Below are 19,181 nucleotides of genomic sequence, written 5' to 3'. Positions count from 1 at the left end.
GAGTAGAGCACAGTGGTCAAGACCGTGGACTCCGGAGCAAAACTACTTGTGTGTGAGTCTCCATTGTGTCAGAGATCACTCACTAGCTTTGGGACCTCGAATACGTGATGTAACCATTTGCTTCGCTTTGCTCCTCTTTAAAATAGAGAAAATAATAAAAGCTACCTGCTAGGATTATTATAAGATTTGCAAGTATGTGTTAGCTATTATTAACAAAGATTCTTTGAATCATAGGTCATGATGAATATAATGCTATGTATATACCAAATCCTATTTTACTTTTTTTCTTTCAAGACACAAAGGAAGATAATACATCCCATTGTTCCTTTAACTTATGGTTGGATTTACCCAAACTAGGTGTGGGTAGGAGTGATTTCAGCCACCCACTGGCAGGTTTTACAAACACCCTGCATGATACTCTAGCTTTCTTTTCCCTGCTACAGCAACCCTGGAAGCCACGTCAGCACACCAAGATGAGGAACCTCCTTCAGCCTAGTCCCTGAAAGATCACATGAAGCAGAGCTCCCACACACACTGCCCCCCTCCATCCATGCTACATCCATGCTACGTCCATGCTACGTCCATGCTACATCCATGCTACATCCATGCTTCATCCATGCTGGATCTGTAGCTTGAGCAAGAAATGTATGTTTACTGTATCTAGACACTGAGATTTAGAGGTTTATTGTTACCATAGCATAATCTCACCCACCCTGAAGAATTTATAAAGTTATATCAAACAGTTGCAGCTGCTTCTTCCCAGCACAATGGGTTTTCATATCCCAGGAAGACTGGGTTTAAAATGCCTAAGTGCCAGGTTAACTGCCCAAGTCCTAGGATGTAGAGGTTCCTCCATTTAAGTCCTTTAACTCCCAAAGAACCATGGATTCTTTTTAAGTTACTGAAAGCAAACCGTATGTTTAAAGGACCGGCAATACATTTCCCCTTCTTCCTTCTCAAGCTAGATCTCAGCGGGAAGTCTTGCCCCTGTTTTCCCACATGACACACTCATTCATTCTATCACACCCTGACTCATCAGGTCTCCTTCTGTCTTCACAGTCTGTCCGGTTCATTACCCAGCCACTGTAAAATATGAAATCTGCTTAAAATATTACTGTTTCCCTGTTCTAGAACTTTATTGCGGTTATAACCAACATTGGCACTTAATAATATGGGACTTCGTCTGGGGGAACCTTAGTTTTTTCACTCGTGAGATTAAGGGCAGGGGATTTCTTTTAGATCCCCACAGGGCCTGATGTAGTCTTAGGCTTAAGATAGATTGCCTATAAATATTTACTGAATTAAGTTTCTAGGCAATGCATTTAAACTCAGGCTTACCGCATTTCTGAACAGGTCTGTAGGTAAAGAAAGGTGGCTGGAAACATTACTACACTCTGGCCTGGATGAATTAGTGCACTTGTCTCCATACTCATTAGGAAGCTGGATGTGAATGTTGTAGGATAGGGAGCTGGGAAGGGGTGAGAGGGTCAGGGAGTTGACACAACATGTATTTCTACTTCCTTATTACATATTGCTTAATAAATACAGCTAAGTTTGTATCATGAGCTTGGTATATGCCGTGCCCCTGCAGGTAAGCCATACAGTTCTCCGAAGACAGGGCCCATGTTTTCTATAGATAGTTCCTTTATTTCAAAGGGGACCATTGATAAGAAAGACCTTGTGTTTATGTAATTATTTAAAATAATTACACAATTTTGTATAATTAAATTATACAACTTAAGATACTTTCTAATTTACTGTCTCATTTGCCCTTTATAACCAAGGCTGCAAATACTTGGTTCAGGACTCACTCCATTACTAAGTTCAGAAAGAGGTCTGAAAATATCTCTTGGGGTTCCTTTGTATTTCCACGTACCCAGCAGTCATTTCCCTTACCTGAAAGCCCTGGGCACACTCACTGCCCACTGCTAAGAGCTGGCACCTTGTATGTGCTACTAATCTTGGCTGGTGTTGTTTACAGGAGGAGAGGCGGCTTCCTGTTTGCTTAGCCACAGTGACCAGGCAAATGCAGTTATTTACCCTCTCGAACTACACCTTGGGACAAGCAGAAAATGTTCACTGACTGAGAAGCCCTTACCCAGGACATCACTTAAACCCCCAGACAGCAGAATTAAAGGGTTCATCCTCGCTCTAGTTGGTCTGAGCTGGGATGCCGGCCATGAAACCAACCCAATTACCCAGCTTACCAGGAAGCCATCAAGTGCTGCTGAGAGGTGGGGAGGAGGAAGCTTGGAGGTAATTCAGCTTTCCTGGGCTCAGAAAGTCGGAACCAAACTGGTCTTGGGGGAGCAGAAGAAGGAGGGAGACCTCTCCTTACCAGATCCCCTTCTTCCTTGGGTTCTGTGAGGAAGATCCAGGCTGCTTCTCGTCTGTCTTTTCCAACCGGTCCTGCCCCTCCTTCTACCTCAGTGGAAGGGCCTTCTTAGGGTGACCAACCACCTCCATTCGCCTGAGACTGAGGAGGTTCCCGAGCTAGACTTTTAGTCTTTAAACCAGGAAAAGTCCTGTGCAAACCAGGACTAGACTGTCCCCCACGCCTTCTATAGTGCTCTGTGCCCACGTCTCATTTCTCACTTCATGCTCTCCCCAGGGATTTCATCAGACGTTGATGAGTCTCCCCCACCAGATAGATCCCCACCTCTGGCTCCTCCTGAGCACCAGACCAGCACTTCATCCAGCAGCCTGACAGTGCCGTTTGCACGCCTAACCTTAAACCCCACGGGCTCTAAACCGCTTCATCCCCTCACTCCTCTAGTCCACTCACCCTGGCCCCGCTCATCTCTCAATGTTTCTGTTTTTCTGTCAGTGCCACATCACTGTCCCAGTTCTTTGAGATGTGTCTGTTCATATTCACTGGGCACCTGCATTGTGTCAGATTCTGTCCTAGGTTCTGGGGAGTCCGCAGTGAACAACAGTCACTGCTTCATGGGGCTTGCATCCTAGTCCAGGGAGACAGAAAAGAAATATATACATAGTGGACAATAGGCTAAAAATAATAGGAAAAAACTAAAATTGTGTAAGGAGTGCTAGGATGGGGGTTGCAGTAATGGAAGGGTCAAGGGGAAGGCTCAGGGAAGCCTTTCTAATGTGAAGCCACCTGAGCAGAGACATGCAGGAAATAAGAGAATGAAGCAGGGGCTGTCTGGAGTCAGCGTCCCAAGCAGAGGGCACAGTGAGCGCAAAGGCCTTGCAGCTGGGCAGACTGAGCAAGAGCCAGAACGGTGAGAGTAAGTCAGGGACAGAGCAGGGGTCAGGACCTGCAGGGCCTTGTAGATGAAAACATTCTGACTCTTTGCCCTCTGATCTATTGCCAAACCATGATAATCCCACCTCCCCAGGGTCTCTCCATTTCTGTGCCTGCCACCTTGTGAAAATCCTTATTATGTCTCATTTGAATTAATATATTGGCCTCCTGACTAGTCTTTTTTCCTCCTGTCTCTCCCTACTCTAATCCTATTCATGACTGCTATAATCTTCTTGGAGCACAGTTCCGATTGGCAACCTCCTAAGATCATTAGCATACATTTATGTAGCTCTGAATAAACATGTACTTAGAAGGAGGGGGACGGACACAGGGGATGTGTTCTCACAACTTCCCAGCAGCATGTTCTTGTCAGAAATAGACAGAACTGTCAAAAATATGTTATCAAACATGTCAGACTTCTGTTTTTATGCCACAATATAAAAATTGCAAATTTTTCATCAAAAAAAATAAATAGAAAGATGAATTAGTCAGAAGCCCTTTGGTTGCCATTAACAAGAAACCCAGTTCAAGCTGTCTTTGAAAAGGTTACGTATTAGCTCATGTAATTTAAAACTCTGCACCTTCAGGAATGGCTAGTTCCAGCTGCTCAGCAAGAGCAACAAGAATCTATGTGACTCCATCTTTCAGATCTGCTTTTTCTGTTTGTTGTCTTTACTCACAGGCAGAATCTGCCTGTGCAGTGGCAAAGATCGCTTTGGCTTACATCTTCTCAGTTTAGCAACTCCAGGGGAAAAGAGTGCCTTTTTCAGCAAAAGTCCCAATGCTGACTCACTGACCCTCCCTGGACAGAGGACTTACTCTTCAATCAATCTCTAAGACTGCGGCTCGCCAGGCCTGGGTCCCAGAGTCGAGAGTGGGGAAGTGTGAAGCCATCCCCACCTGAACTCAATGGAAACGGATTGGAAGACAGATGGTTCCCAAAGGACCATTGGTATTTGAGGATGCGGGAGGGATGAGGGGTAGGCAAAAACAAGTGGCCACAGAAAAAGGCTAGCAGCACCATTTTTGCTGAGTCCTAACCCCAAATGCCTGAGTAATCAATAGGCCTCCATCTGAAAAAAAACTGGAGTCGTGTTGTGCCTCTATTTGATTATTTCATGAAGCTTCTGCACCAACATCTTAAATGGCTCTTCAGGAAGACTGCTCCCCATCACCAGTCAGCAGTCTTCCTTCACGAGTCTGCCTCACTTGCTTGACCGCAGGGCCCGCGAATGAAAAGTGTCTTTGTCTCTACGAGCAGACTTTCAGTACACTGTGGCGGTTGTTATTGGCAGCTGTGGTCACGTGCACAGGCAGTACAATTGGCCCCTGAAATATCACAAGTAGATACGCAATGAGACTGGGGTGGAAAGGAAGAGCCTCTTGTGTAAACTGAGAACAATCCCCCACCCAGCTGATGTGAACGGAGGTTCATTAATAACAGGAGTTTGAGAACGACTGAGAGAGGTCCTGTTACTCTTTCCTGCGCTGTGTGTATTCCATCTCATCTAATACACAACCACCTTATGAAGTAGTGAAGTAGGACGGATTACCCTCCTTTCACCTATGGGAAAGCTGAGGCACAGAGATGCTGACCACGTTTCCCACAGCTAATAAATGGAGGACCCGAGATTTGAACCCGGGGCTCTCTAACCTAAGCACAGTTGTAAACCCACACATTGTTCAGTTCCTATGAGGGGGAGGGAAACGGCTCCTCACCTAAATCCATCCACAGCTCTCTAAGCAATGCAAACTCGCCAGCATCCACCACTGCCTCCCAAGCAAGCACGTGGCCAGATTTCACCTCATTGTACTTCTTTAAGGGGCAGACCCAGGACCGGTGGCTTGATGAGGTACACTCAGAAAGGTAGAGGAAGTGGTGGTGCCTGGGCCCCCTGTCGCCCTCTCGCCTCAGAGATCCTTCCACCAGATAGACACCACCCACCTCTGAAAACCGTGGTGCGGTTGGAACAGTGGCCGTGTAAAAATAGCCAGGCCCTTCTTACCCCACACTGCTCTGCGGCTCTGTCCGAAGCCTGTCTGCTCCCCTGGTGGACTCGGTGCCGGAGCTGCTTCCACCCACCTCCGGCACTGATGGGGGCAGCTCGGCCTGCAGTCCTCAGGCTCCCTTGACACCTGGGGAACAGAGTTGACTGGCCCTCGGATCTCGTGTTGAGTGCGGAGCGTGTAGCCCCGCCTAGGCCCCTCAACAGAGAACTTTCAACTCTGAGTTGCCTCCAGCTCACAGGCCCCTCCTTCGACCTGCGCCCCGACTGACCCCTGGTGGACTTGGGTGATCCCTCACAGCCCACAGCCTGAGGGTGCCTTGGGAGGATCAGGTAGGCCTGAAGGTCGGTCTCAGCAGAGACACCCAGGTGAGCACCATGGGGGGCTAGAGTATCCTTAGTAGGTGGCCAAGTGAGGCAGGTGGTGGAGAATGTGGGTACAAGTGTGGTGCGCGTTTAAAGGGAGTGGGGCTGGCCTGGTGCTCTGCCAGGGCATAAGACTTCTGCAAACGGCAGAAAGCTAATGGGCTGGACTCTCTGAGGGATGGACAAGGCAAGGCCCTAATGCAGCTGGCTTTAAACACACACCCTGTCTGGGCTGGAGCTTAGGAACTGGGGGAGGAGGCCAACTTGGGAGCCATGCCTTAGGAGTTAGGTCTCCAGGCAACTGAAGTAGGTCCAAGAGGAGCCCCTGGCTAAGGATGCCAGGGTGGAGCTGCCCTTAGTAATGTGGGAGAGAGGGCCTGCCTTGCCCAGTGAGATCTGGAATCCAGAGCCTTGGACCTTAATGGTGATATAGGACACAGGAGACACATTCTTGGGGCAAAGAAGATAAATGTTCACTGCATTTTGTCTAGGATATTCAGATTTTGTAGTGAGAAAATATCTCAGAATGAGCCTACCATGTTGATAGAAAGAGAAGTCCAAGAAGACTTTTGCAAAAAATGTTAAATGTATTTTAACTTTTCATTATTGGATACTTTAATCCACTTCCATCACCTGGATTATTTTGAAACAAAACTCAAACATTAAATCATTTTGCCTATAAATATTCCACTAAATTTCTCTAAATTTTAGAACAGTGATCCTCAACCCAGGGCGATTCTCCTCCATCCCCCCAGGGGACATTTGGCCAGACCTAGAGACATTATTGTCTTGTGTGGGAGGGTGTTACTGGCATCTAGTGGCTACAATCCAGGGGTGCTGCTAAACGTCCTACCATGCCCAAGAGTTGCACCTGACAACAAAGAATTGTTTGGCCCAAAATACAACAGTGCTGAGGTTAAAAAACCATGCTTTAGAGTCTAGAAGATAAGAGCACTTTAAATAAATAACTACAATATTATTAGCATACAAAAAAATTAACAATAATTCCATGATATCAAATAACCAATCAATATTAATATTTCCCTGATTGTCTCTAAATCTTTTTTAATGTTTTTGTTTAAATCAAGATCCAGATAAGGTTCATACATTGCAATTGGTTAACATATTTCTTAGGTCTTTTTTAATCTACAGGTTCTCATCTCTTTTTTTGTCTTGTAATTTATTTATTATAAAAGAATTTAGTAATTTATTTAGTTATAAAATTTATAACTAAATTTTGTCTTGTAATTTATTTAGTTATAAAAGAATACATAAATACATTCTCTATATCAGAATTGAAACATTACAGATAAAGCTAAAATTTCCCTGCCACTGATATTCCAATCCTAGTCCTCCCCGCGAAAAGTAACTAATTTATCCAGTTTCTGTGTCTCTCAGTTAAGATTATGTTCAGGTGTGTATTTCAAAAAACAAACAAAACAATAAGAACAACAAAAGCTACAGGTTTACTTATTTTTCAGGAAAACAAGTCCAAAGGTAGGCAGTCCAAAGCTAGTGTGGCAGCTCCAGGAAGGTTTTAGGGTCCCTCATCCTCAAGGACCAAAATGGCTAAGAGAATCAGCCCTCTTACCTGCACTGTGGGTAGCAGGAGGGAAGAGTGGTGAAGAAGAGCATCTCTCTGTATGAGTTCACTAGTACAGCTGTAACCAAGTACCACAAACTGAGTGACTTACACCACAGAAATGTATTTGGTGTCTCATCGTTCTGGAAGATAAAAGACTGAAACCCAGGTGTCGGCAGGTTGGTTCCTTCTGAGGACAGTGAGGACAGATCCGTTCCACGTCCCTCTCCTTTCTCCTGGTAGTTCGTGGCAGTCTTTGCTACTCCTTAGCTTGTAGCAGCATCACTACATCCTCTGCCTTGATCTTCACTTGACTCTCCCCCACCCTACCCTGTGTGTATTCTAATTTTCCCTTTTTATAAGGACACCATTCATATTGTATTATGGCCCACCCTAATGGCCTCACCTTAACTAATTGCATCTGTGAGGACCCTATTCCAAATAAGGTCATACTCTGAGACAGCATCTGAGATTAGGGCTTCAACATATGAATTTTGGGGAGACTCGGTTTAACTCCTAACACTCTCCCATAAGAAGATTTTAGAGAAGCCTCTTACACCTCTTTGCTTAATACTCCCCTGGCCAGAACTTAGTCTCCTGGCCACACCTCGTTGCAAGAGATGCTTGGGAAGCTGGGCTTTAGCTGAGCACATGGCTATTCTCCCAAAAAAAGTCAGTTTTCTGTTACAGAAAAAAAAAAAGGAAAATGGATGTCAAGGCAACTACCAACCTGTCATGGAATGTGTCCTACCAGACATTTTTCTCTGTGTTGCAAACACGTCTGTGTACCTTTCCGTAGATGCCTAAATTTTGGATTCTTCATCCAGACAACTTTACCCACCAGGAACCAGGCACTGCCCAGGGCTTCCTGTTTTTATCCATAATCCTCAGAACACTCTGTGAACAGAGGTAGCCTTAGTTTAAGCCTCAGGGACCCTCATTTGCAAAAGGCCCTTTCAAGACACCATTCCTAATTTTAGATTTTAAACTTTGCGTTCTTTTCCTTTAAAAGGGTCTCTAAAATTATGCAAGCCTCCGATCCTGGATCTGTCCCTACTTGTTAGACAGACATTATTATCCTTGTTTTATAAATGAGGAAACTTGAAGCACAGAGAGGGCAAGTAGTTTGTCTGAAGCCACAGAGCCTGTAGTGGAGCTGAGTTCAAACCAACCGTCTAGTTCCAAAATTCAGGCTCTTCCCCTGTGCCTTGCCCACCGATAGATGCCGAAAGCACCCCACGATGCTTTCTCCAGTGTGGATCCTTGGCCACAGCCCGTGTGGCTGTTTGGATTCCCCAAGAGTTGGCTGTTGTGGAAGACGAACCTGAGCTGGGGTCCATCCTCCGGGAGCATACTTGTATTAGTTTCCTAGAGCTTTGGTAACAAATTACCACAAACTGGGTGGCTTTAAAACAACAGAAATGTATTCTCTCACAGTTCTGGAGGCCAGAATCTGAAATCAAAGTGTCCCCAGGGCCACACTCCCTCCAAAGGCTCTGGTGGATAATCTTTCCTATCTCTTAAGCTTCCAGTGGCCCAGGAGTCCCTTGGCTTGTGGCTGCATCTCTCTGCTTCTGTCTTCACGTGGACTTCTCTTCTGTGTCTGAATTGTCTCCTCTTTCCTCACATTAATGCTTTGCATTGGATTTGGGGCCCGACAGTCGAAGCCAGGATGAGCTCATCTCAAGAGCCTCCATTTAATGACATCTATATAGATCCCTTTTTCAAGTTAGGTCACATTCACAGGTTTGGTGGGGGGTGGAGGGTAGGGGGAGGCACTGCTACTCAACCCACTACATACTGCATCCCAGAGTATCAGATACCATTTCCAGGACCTGGATAGGAGGTAGGAAAATATAGCCATACACACTGTCTTTCTGGTCCATTTTAATCAGCGATGGCAAAAGGCACTGTGGTGGAACTGTGGGGACAGTACCACTTATTTTGGGAAAGCGTAAGTGACTCGATGGCCCAGGGCCTGCTTAAAGTTGAAGAAATTCTGAAAGTCTTGACAAGGATGGGCATGTGGGTGCCAAGCTCTTTTAGTAAAATGGTAAGCTATGTTGGCATATTTTCCTGTGTTTACTCTCCACTTAAGAGACATTCCCTGTGAAGTGAATCTTAAATTCCGAAGCCAAGTCAGGAGGGGCGCAGGAAGACAGAGGGATGAGAGAAACATTTCTAATGTATCCAGCTATGCGTCCCATGGCCTCACTGCTTACTTACAGCGCAAGGTCTTGGCTGGGGTAATGGTGGGAATCTGCTGATGCCAGAATTTGGAGGGGAGAGAAAGAAATAGTTGCAGATCTATACCTGTCACCATGTCCTTTGATTTGAATTCAGTTTCAGCAAATGTTTCCTAAGAGCTTACAGAGCACCAGGCAGGCCTTATTTTCCTCAAACTCACCACCAACTATGTATTATTACTTTCTCTACTTTCTGGATAAGATGCTGAGATTAAGGGATTTGCCCAAGATCATGGAGGTTCTAAGTGGTTAAAGCTGGAGTTTACAAAGTGTCTTTTGATTCCTAACTCAGTGCTCTTTCTAACAGAGCACAAAAGATGAACATTCTGGAGAGGAGGTAGAGATGGGAGCAAGCCCATCGCCTACCTTACCCGCCGGAGTTGGAGTTCCCTCCCATTTGAAAGCAGAGGCAGAGCGCGCTGCAGCAGGAAGCCTGTGATCAGCGTTTCTGTAGTCGCCAAACCAACTGCGAGAAACTGCCTAATTAAAGTCTGCAGCATGCCCAGAAGCCTCTGCAGCCGCCAGTTGTTTCCTGTGCATTCTCAGCGCCTGATGATAAATATTCTTCATGTTTATGTGGCACGATGCTCTCTGCTCCAGGAGCATGAAGTATTAGTGAGCCAATTTCACCATCCACACAGCTCCAGAGCAACCAGCAGGCATCCCTGTCCTAATTTATGAGGGACCAGCATGTGTAATCAATAGGTGCCCCATAGGTTATTAAAGAAGAGAAGGATGGCCCCAGAGGCCCTGTTTACTAACAGGGAAATGGTCTCCTGGCAGCTTCTGGCACGTGGCCTGGGAGAGATTTACATTTCCTTTTCAATCCAGAAACAGGGGCCTTCCCCTTTCATCTCAGCCCTAAACCTAAGAGCAAGGGGCTGGTGGGGGCACAGACGGAAAGTACCCTTCTCTGCCCTGGAATCCCAGAGAGGGCTCGGGGACCAGGGGTCTGGGGATAGGGACTAGCCCAAAGCTTTCATCGGGCCATTTATGTTTTGAGGCCCCAGAAAACAGTAGTGCCCCAGGATCTGGGTTGAGACATAGTGGGTGGGAGTGGATGGATGGTGTGCAGTCAAGCCAATAAAGCAAAAAGAAATAGGTGACTCCTACCAGGCCACCAGAAGGGTAGGTGGTCCTTGATCAGCCCTGCAAGGCTTTGGGGATGTTATTATTCATATCTTTTGCCTTTTCTCTTTGTTTTGGGTCCTTTGATTTCAGGAATCTGCGGTTCTTTTGCAGTTTTCTTAACAGTTTTGGAGAAACAGGGCAGGTTGGATTTAAAAATAAAACAGTAGCAGCATTGGCTTATTTGCGTTACTTGAGAAAAGGGGAAAGAAGAAGCTCCCTCCAGCTCACTGTCTGGAGGGAGAGTGGTGTGATGTAGCGGCGCTTGCTCAAACTCTCCCGTGTCAGGACCACTTTACGCTCTGAAAATGGATGTACTTTATGTCTATCAGTAGAAAACCTAAAATGTTTATTAAATAATTTTAAAATAACAATAATAAAGCCATTACATATTAACATCAATAACATATTGTATTAAAAACATATCTTCCAAAACAAAGTTAAATTCATGAAGAGTGACCTTCTTTTTATTTAAAAAGAATTTTTTTACAATTTCAAAAAAAATGTCTGGATTAATAGAAAGTAAGTGGATTCTCCTATCTGCAGTATATATGTTGCAATATGTTGTTTTGGCTAAAGTATATGAAGCCAATACAGCTTTACACAGATATGTGGCCAGAAAAACAAAAGGTATTAATAGTCTTTTTAAGTAATATAGATATTCTTTTAGATACTGCACTAAAATGTAACCAGCTTCTTAAAGGCCAGTTGCAATGTGGGATCTGAAAGCATATCAATGAATTTTTGTATTCTGTCACATTAAAATCCATTGCCTTATTGTGCACTGTGAATAGATCTTTTACTCATATGATTTTGTAATGCCATGCATTGGTCATTGGAAAGTATTGGTTTATGAAGTTATGCAAACATCCCAAAACTTCGACACATTGCATTATACAGTATTAAAAACATGACATTCATTAATGCCACCGTCGATCTCATTAGAAAAGTCCTTGAGTACTGGCAAGCTCTCAAGCTCCTCAATATTAGATTCAAGTTCTCAAAAATTCTAATTTTCACATAGAAGCTCAAATTGTATCATTGGCAACAAATACTATCAGTTGTTTTCCTTGAAGTGACAGGCTCCCTTTGTTCATTTTGAGAAAATGTCTGTCAAGTAGCCAATCTGAAAAAGCATTCTTTGTCATTTAGCCCTTCAAGCAAAAAAAAACAAGTTCCATGAAAAAAATGACTAGTTCCCCACTCATGGCTCTATCACGAACTACTTCTCCGAGAGGTAACCATCGTAGGTTGGAATGCAGTAAAGGTACTTTATGCGTACCTCCCATTTTGTTACACAGAATATTTTGAAAAGTGTCAGTATTTGGAAAGATGAATCATTGTCACTATTTCATCAAAGGCAGTCTTAAATGAAATCAGCATTTTTTTTTTTTTTTTTACTGCAAATGTGTGGCAATGACAACTAAAGCAGCTTGGTGCCCACCTTGATTCCTGCCTGCGCAGATGCTGGGAGTTTCACCCACCGTTGCTTTTGCTCCTTCAGTGCAAATATCGACACAGTGAAAAAGCCGGTGGGGGGGGGTGCGGGGGATCATAATGTTATTGTTAAAATGGCTTTAACTTCATGCACACGCTGGCAGTGTCACAGGGATCCTCAGGGGTCTATGGACCACACTTTGAGAACAGCAGATGACCATAGTAAATTCAACAGATGACTAAATCTCAGAGACTGCTGACCCCAGCTTTGCCTCGGGCTAGCTCGGTCTTCTGCAAGTCATTTCACCCAAGTGCCTCGGTTGCCATATGTGTAACATAAGCAGTCTGGATTAAGTACTCTCTATCATCTCACTGTTACTTTAGGAGCACTGTGGGACACTGGGCAATCTTTCTCGCTGGCTTCTTATCACTATTACTGCATGCGCTGTTGTCAGGATATATGGCACATATTCTCCTCCTATCCCTGCACAAACAGGAGGGCAGTTGGCTCTGCCATTAAGTGGGTGTTTCATCATAGAGAATGAGCCGAAAGCCCACCTCTACTATGGGGAGAAATTTGGACATCAGAGATCTGCTATTTGAACAGAGTATCATTTTTCCTGAATGGTTCTGGAAGGAACATTTTTAGTTAATGGAAGGGGGAGTATTCTTCATCACAAAATCCAGGCCAGGAAATCAGGGCCAAGTCATACTAATAAGACAAATATGCATTTTTTAATGAAAAATAAAGAACACCAGACCGTGTTGTTTTCTGAAGAAATCTACATTTTTAGGGTGGTAATTTGTATTTGCCCTCAGATGGAAAGAGGCTGGTCCTGGTCCTCCTCCTTCCCCCCATTCACCTACCAGAGTTTACCTCTCCCCCCTGCAGAGCCCAAGGAAGCCCCAGCAAAGGGGAAATGCACTGATCCTCAGCTGCGGCCTGAGGCACAGGTTTTGTAAGCCATGAGGCAGGGTGAGCTGGGGCTGCTCATCCTGAAGGAAAAAGGGGTATGTATGAGGAAGGCTTTGAGACCCCTGAGTGGGAGGTACAAAAAAGAGGAGTATGGAGGAAAACTAAAAAGTTCACATATCACCCAAAAGACGACACAGAGGCATATTTTCCTCTTTGTGAATTTTATTTTTCAAAACTTAGCAACAAAGGTACAAGTCCTTGTTTTCCCACCTTTGAAAGGCTTTGGAGTAAGTACAGTACTTGAAACCTTTAATAAAAGAGTGGCAGCCCTGCTTGATGTGGCTCAGTGGGTTGAGCATCAGCCTGCGAATCAAGGGGTTGCCAGTTCAATTCCCGGTCAGGCCTGGGTTGTGGTCCAGGTCCCTCGTTGGGGTCATGTGAGAGGCAACCAACCAATGTTCTCCTTGCACACTGATGTTTCTCTCCCTCTCTTTCTCCCTCCTTTCCCCTCTAAAAAAATAAATGAAATCTTCTTTAAAATAAAGAGTGGCACAAGCCACTCTCCAAGTCCGATCCATATTGGTCTGGAGAAGATAGGTGAGTCGGTGTGGCAGAAGTTCTCACGACTGACCTCCACCTAACCAAGTCACTTGGTTAACAAACGCCATTTCCTCTGGAAACCCATTGGTGCCCACAGCATGACAGGTACTCAGACTAGTAGAGATGTTCTCAGGTACTTCTGTTCCCACAAACTCAGCTGAGTGCTCACCAGGGGTCAGTGCTATTCATTCCCAAACCCATTTCTGCCTGTTGTACTTGCAGTTCTGACCATGCAACTTAGTTATTGTGAAAGCCAATGAAATGTAAGTGCAAAAAAAGAGCTCTTGCTCTTGCTGGTGTGACTCAGTGGATTGAGCGCCGGCCTGCGAACCAAAAGGTTGCTGGTTCAATTCCCAGTCAGGGCCCGTGCCTGGGTTGCAGGCTGACCAGGTCCCCAGTTGGGGGGGGGGGTGAGAGGAAACTGATCATGTATTTCTTGCACCCAGATGTTTCCCTCTCTTACTCCCTCTCTAAAAACAAATACATAAAATATTTTTTAAAAAAGAGTTCTTGTTTCTGTAAAAACATATGTTGTATGTTTTGGAGAGGCTTGATAAGGACAAGTCACACAAGAAGAATGCTATTGAATTGGTGTGGAAAGGACATGTGGAAAAGACTAGACAAAAAGTCATAAATACCTTAGGATAATTTTGTAGTCAGAATGCTTTGTGTCTTTAAGTTCTCACCCAACTTTAAAGAAACCTAAGCTGGAACTTACAGAAGAGTCCAATAGAATGTAAGCTCCATGGGTGCGGAGACCCAGCACCTAGAACATACCTGGCACATAGTAGGAACACAATAACTATGTGTAGACTAAGTGAATTGTGGGTGTAGTTAATACAAGAGCATTAAAGCAGAACTAATTATTAGAAGCCTGCTCCAAAAATAGGTCCTGACGCTACTCTTTAAAAAATGGTGCCCAAACATACTGGTATAAGCTTTAAGTTAAATTAAGATGTTTAAGGTAAGTTTCTCCTGGTTACTCCTTCAAACAATACTTTAAATTAATGGGCCATCTTCTGTCAAGATCACCTTGGAGAAGAGGGCTTTGCCTGTGTTCAGAACCAGGGAAGTGCCTGGCTTATCCACTAGGCACCGTCCTCCCCAAGGTGGAGTGCCAAACCAGGTCAGGAGGGGACCACCCAGAGCAAGAGACCTCTTCCCTCTCCAAAAGGTAGCTAGAAAAGTCTTGTCTGGTTCAGACAGGAAGAAACTTGATAGGGTGCGGACTGCATCTCTGAGTAGAGATTGGTCCCATAGACACAGACCAGAACATTCTGACCCAGTAAGCTACAGTGAAGATGTGGGGTGGTAACACATGTTCTCCCATCTCTGACTATATTTGAGATTCTGTGAACTTGGACTCAGAGGATCTGGGTTCAAACTTCTCTTGAACTAGTTAGCACACTTGTCTAAGGTAAAACTTCCCAACTGTTTGGCAAGGAATGGGTTACAGGTGTGCTGACCTTAATGCTTGGAGTAACCAGGCCAGGGCATCCAGAATCTCTAGGCTCATCAGCTCTGGTGCCAGAAGCCTCATCCCTTTTCCGGAGTGAAATAGATACCAATATAGATATAGACAGATACAGATATAGATATATGTATAATATGTATATGTACATATATGTATGTATGTATGTATACCTGAACATTTTTTCATTTTCCTATCTGTATCATGATATGGAAAATATGGGAAGCACTAATAGTTGCAGGCTTAGCTCCTCAGCTAACAAATCCTGTCCTACCTTTATCAACAGGTTGCTGTGGTCACATGAGATATAGGTGTAAAATGCTTTGAAAACTACTGACAGTTACTCAAACAGAAGCCATCATGCTTGATATCAGCCTGTAGCACAAAGAGTTTGATTCCATTTCTCCAGCCCTAGTCTCCTCACCAGATTCCTGAATCAACAGAGAAACAAAAAAGAAAAAGAAAAAGCTGACATGTTGAGGTCAAAACATTACACTTATTTGATAAATCTGATATTAGTAAGTGTAACTCTAGGCAAGTGATCTTCCTAATACTGAAGTGCAAGTGAATTTACCCAGCCAGTCACAGACTCAGGAAAACCATATTCTTCCCCTGCAGGGAAAGCTTGTCCCTGGGATTGTGGAGCAGAAAACATACTCCCTGTAGGCAACTTACTTCCAAAAGAAAGAGAAGCATTGGGAACTGGCTCCTGCATGTCGAGTTTCTTTTTCCAAACTTACCGATCAGGTGTGTCACTCCACCTCTCCGGGAAGGAGGGTCACACTAACAGCTCCTCCCATGTGGAACAGCAAACGTCAGAGGCGCCCTCCTGAGATCGGAAAGGAGGCTGTGGTCCATTCTGTGTGCTGTTTTCTGACAAACATGGCCATGGAGGCCCTGGACTTTGCAGCACTGTGAGAAGTGCAAAAAAAGGGCCCCATCTGTGGTTTCCTGGGTATAGAGAACGCGGAAGTGGGCCATCCATTTTTGCCCAAACAGATCACACAGGTACAGTCTGGCCCTGGAGGTGGTTTTCTGATCCCTGGATGTAGGTAAGTGGCGTAGTTTGGAGCCATATTTGTTGTGATTCCCTGAGCACCTTGACTGTGACACAGGTAGCAGCCACCCTATTGGTCATTTCTGCAGTATTCTACTGGTTACCACTGGAGGCGTGGCCTGGGACCTGCTCCTCTAGCCCATCCATGATTAAGCACCTAACTTCCTAAATTAAATCCTTTTCTCCTTACAGTATTCAAGTGGTGCCTATTATCTGAAACATAACAATAATTGAGGAACACTTTATCAGCATTAGCCTTTCCAGGACCCCTGCCTCCCCCCTCCCCTTCCCACCTTCTTTCATAGATTCATTTCTTACTGACCAGTACTGGGTCACATGCTTATACCTAAAACTAGCACTGGCCAGGGGAACATAAGTCCATGTTTGGATTACACTGATCATCAAATCTACAGTATGGAATGATGAGTATTCCACTTTTTTAGACCTATGTTTTTCCATCTAGGGTCTACTTATTCTTTGTTTGGGGGTCCTGTGCCTAGGTCCTAGTGAGACACCTTGAATATCCAAAGGCTGATCTTCTTCTAAATCACCTGTCCTGATTCCTGGGTTCTTTTCTACTTATAGTCTAAGCTGTTTGAGAGCGCTCTTGTCTTAAATTACACAATAAATACTGATGGAATTGAATTAATTTAATTTCTGAGCCTGACAGTAGCAGAGGCAGCCCTGGGTTACCCACCAATCAGCTACTACTTATGGAGAGCAGACCACAGAGCAATTATACCAAAGTCATATGCTGTTCAAGTCCACACATGGGAATGGTGGTGGAGACAGGTACAACTCCCCCCAAGCAACTCATCTCCACCTCATTATTAAAGAGCAATGAGTTGGTGCCCAGAAGTAAGAAGAGCGCCCACTTTCCCAACACTCGGGTTTCTTTCCTGGGGTAATCACGCCTCTTCTCACTCTGCAGTCTGAGAGTGATGACATTTTTGAGTACCGTGTTGGTTTTGGTTTAAGTATCTTTCCTCTTGGAGATTCAGGTCATATCAGTGAATACATAATGAGTAACCACTTCACGCAAAGAACACTTGGGCTGCAGAGTACACACCTCAGGTCTTATCCTCAAATGGTTTATAATCTGATGGGGCAGGGGCAAGAAATGCATAGATAATCTTTTTCTTGTTTACTTTTCACTGCCCAGGTCATTAAAGGGATAATTCATATTCGTATTTCTGATTCATTTGAATCTGTGAAAGGGAAACAGAAGGAATTCTACTTCAACTCAAAAAAATCTGACATAGCAACCTTTTAAGTCTTTTTCTGGAGACTGAATGAAACCATTATTCCAGGTCCAAGGGAAGTGAGGATCATGATCCCTTCAAGATCCTCTCTGCCTATAAGGCAGGGACCACGCCTATTTGAATCATCGTTAATAGCTGGCACGGCTGAACTGTAAATCATATGGGCAGAGACTTGATAACATCACTCATGTGTGTACCTGTGGTCGCCCAGGCCGTTTTAAGATTTTATGTAGTTACTTTTAGAGAGAGGGGGAGGGAGGAAGAAAGACAGAGAGAGAAACATCGTTGTGTGAGAGATACATAGATCAGTTGCCTCTTGCATGCCCCCATCTATGGACCTGGCCCACAACCCAGGCATGTGCCCTGACTGGGAATCAAACCAGCAACCTTTTGGTTCACAGGCTGGCGCTCAGTGCACTAAGCCACACCAGCCAAGGCTGCCCTGCCTGTTTCAGATGCCAACAAATATAGATAGATTTGGTAAAGAATGAAGAAGTGTCAGACAGCACAATACATGTTTTAGATGGGGACCGTTTGACACTCACCTGCCCTATCTACCTTGACCCATGACCTCTCCTTGCCACCACTTTCTGCCACACTCATCCACTGCACCTGTCTCCATGTCATCAGTAGCTTCTGCTAATACTCAAACCCTTTGAGGATGCCCCACCTATGAAAATAAATTCCTATAAAAACGAAACAAAAAGACAATTTGAAAGAGAGATGAAACTTTCAGAATTCTTTAAACCAACATGAGGTTTTTTATAAAAATTGCATTCCCCCGATGAGCTCTCAGCCCAAAGCATGGCAGTTTGTGTAGGTGATAAAACCTCTCAGCGCCGATGAGGGAGCCCCATTAATATCCGGGTATGCGATTGGGGTCCTATTCATGTGGATTGGATAAACAGTTCCTAAACATTTGTTATATGCTGAATTATAACCTCCTGAAATTCACATGTTGAAGTTCTAACCTCAACGTATGAATTACCTCAGACATCCGAGTTACTTCAGAATGTAATGGTATTTGGAGATCAGTTGCTAAAGAGGTGATTCAGTTAAAATGAGGCCATTAGGGTGGGCCCCAATCCAGCCTGACGGGTGTCTTTCTAAGAAGAGGAGGGGAGCATTTGGCGTTTTGTTCCCTGGCATATATTGTCAGTCTGGTTCAAATAAACTCATAAAACCTCTCAAAAAAAAAAAAAAAAAAGGAGAAGAAGAAGAAATTTGGACACACGGAGACATCAGGTCACAGTGAGAAGCTACCCACCCGCAGGCAAGGAGAGAGGCCTCTAAGCAAACCGGACCTGCCCACACTTGGATCTTGGACTTCCAGCCTCCAGAACCACGAGAAAATAAACACCTATTGTTTAAACCTTCCCGTCTGTAGTATTTTCTTATGACACTCCTAACAAGCTAATACAAGATTTATTACAGGATTCTCCGTCGTGGAGTTAGCACAAAGAAGTGTTTGTACAACAATGCACTGTCCTCACTGGGCCTGGGTAACTGGGTTTACAGAATAGGACATAACTGACCTGATAACACAGGAGATAATGTTTTGCTAGAGGGAAGCAATTGCAAGACTTTATAAAGTCTCAGGAAATTGTATATTTGACACCTGTAGCTAAATTTTCTTACCCCTAAAAATGATTCTTTTAAATGTTTCTTTGTATTTTTCACTCCCATGTTTTCTTCTCTCCCTTCTTTGCCATCCTTCCACTCCTCCCTGTCAACCACACCCCCACCCCCACCACATCCACTGGCCCTCCAGCAGGCCCTGACGCCCATTTCTGGCTTTGCTTAATAAAAAATAAAACAGCTGTTTTGTTTTGTTTTGTTTTTTAA

General features: G+C 44.5%; 1 long non-coding RNA gene across 1 annotated transcript; it reads left to right on the top strand.

Annotated features, from left to right (window-relative positions):
* The first annotated feature begins 5,057 nt into the window (after positions 1 to 5,057).
* Positions 5,058 to 11,375, top strand: LOC123480475 (uncharacterized). The gene is made up of 2 exons (XR_006656505.2): positions 5,058 to 5,640; positions 9,773 to 11,375. It is a non-coding gene; the product is annotated as an uncharacterized lncRNA (long non-coding RNA).
* The last annotated feature ends 7,806 nt before the right edge of the window (positions 11,376 to 19,181 follow it).

Source organism: Desmodus rotundus, chromosome 7, assembly GCF_022682495.2.
Source record: "Desmodus rotundus isolate HL8 chromosome 7, HLdesRot8A.1, whole genome shotgun sequence".
Classification (NCBI taxonomy): Eukaryota; Metazoa; Chordata; class Mammalia; order Chiroptera; family Phyllostomidae; genus Desmodus; species Desmodus rotundus.
This window is presented reverse-complemented; position numbering and strand designations above follow the sequence as displayed.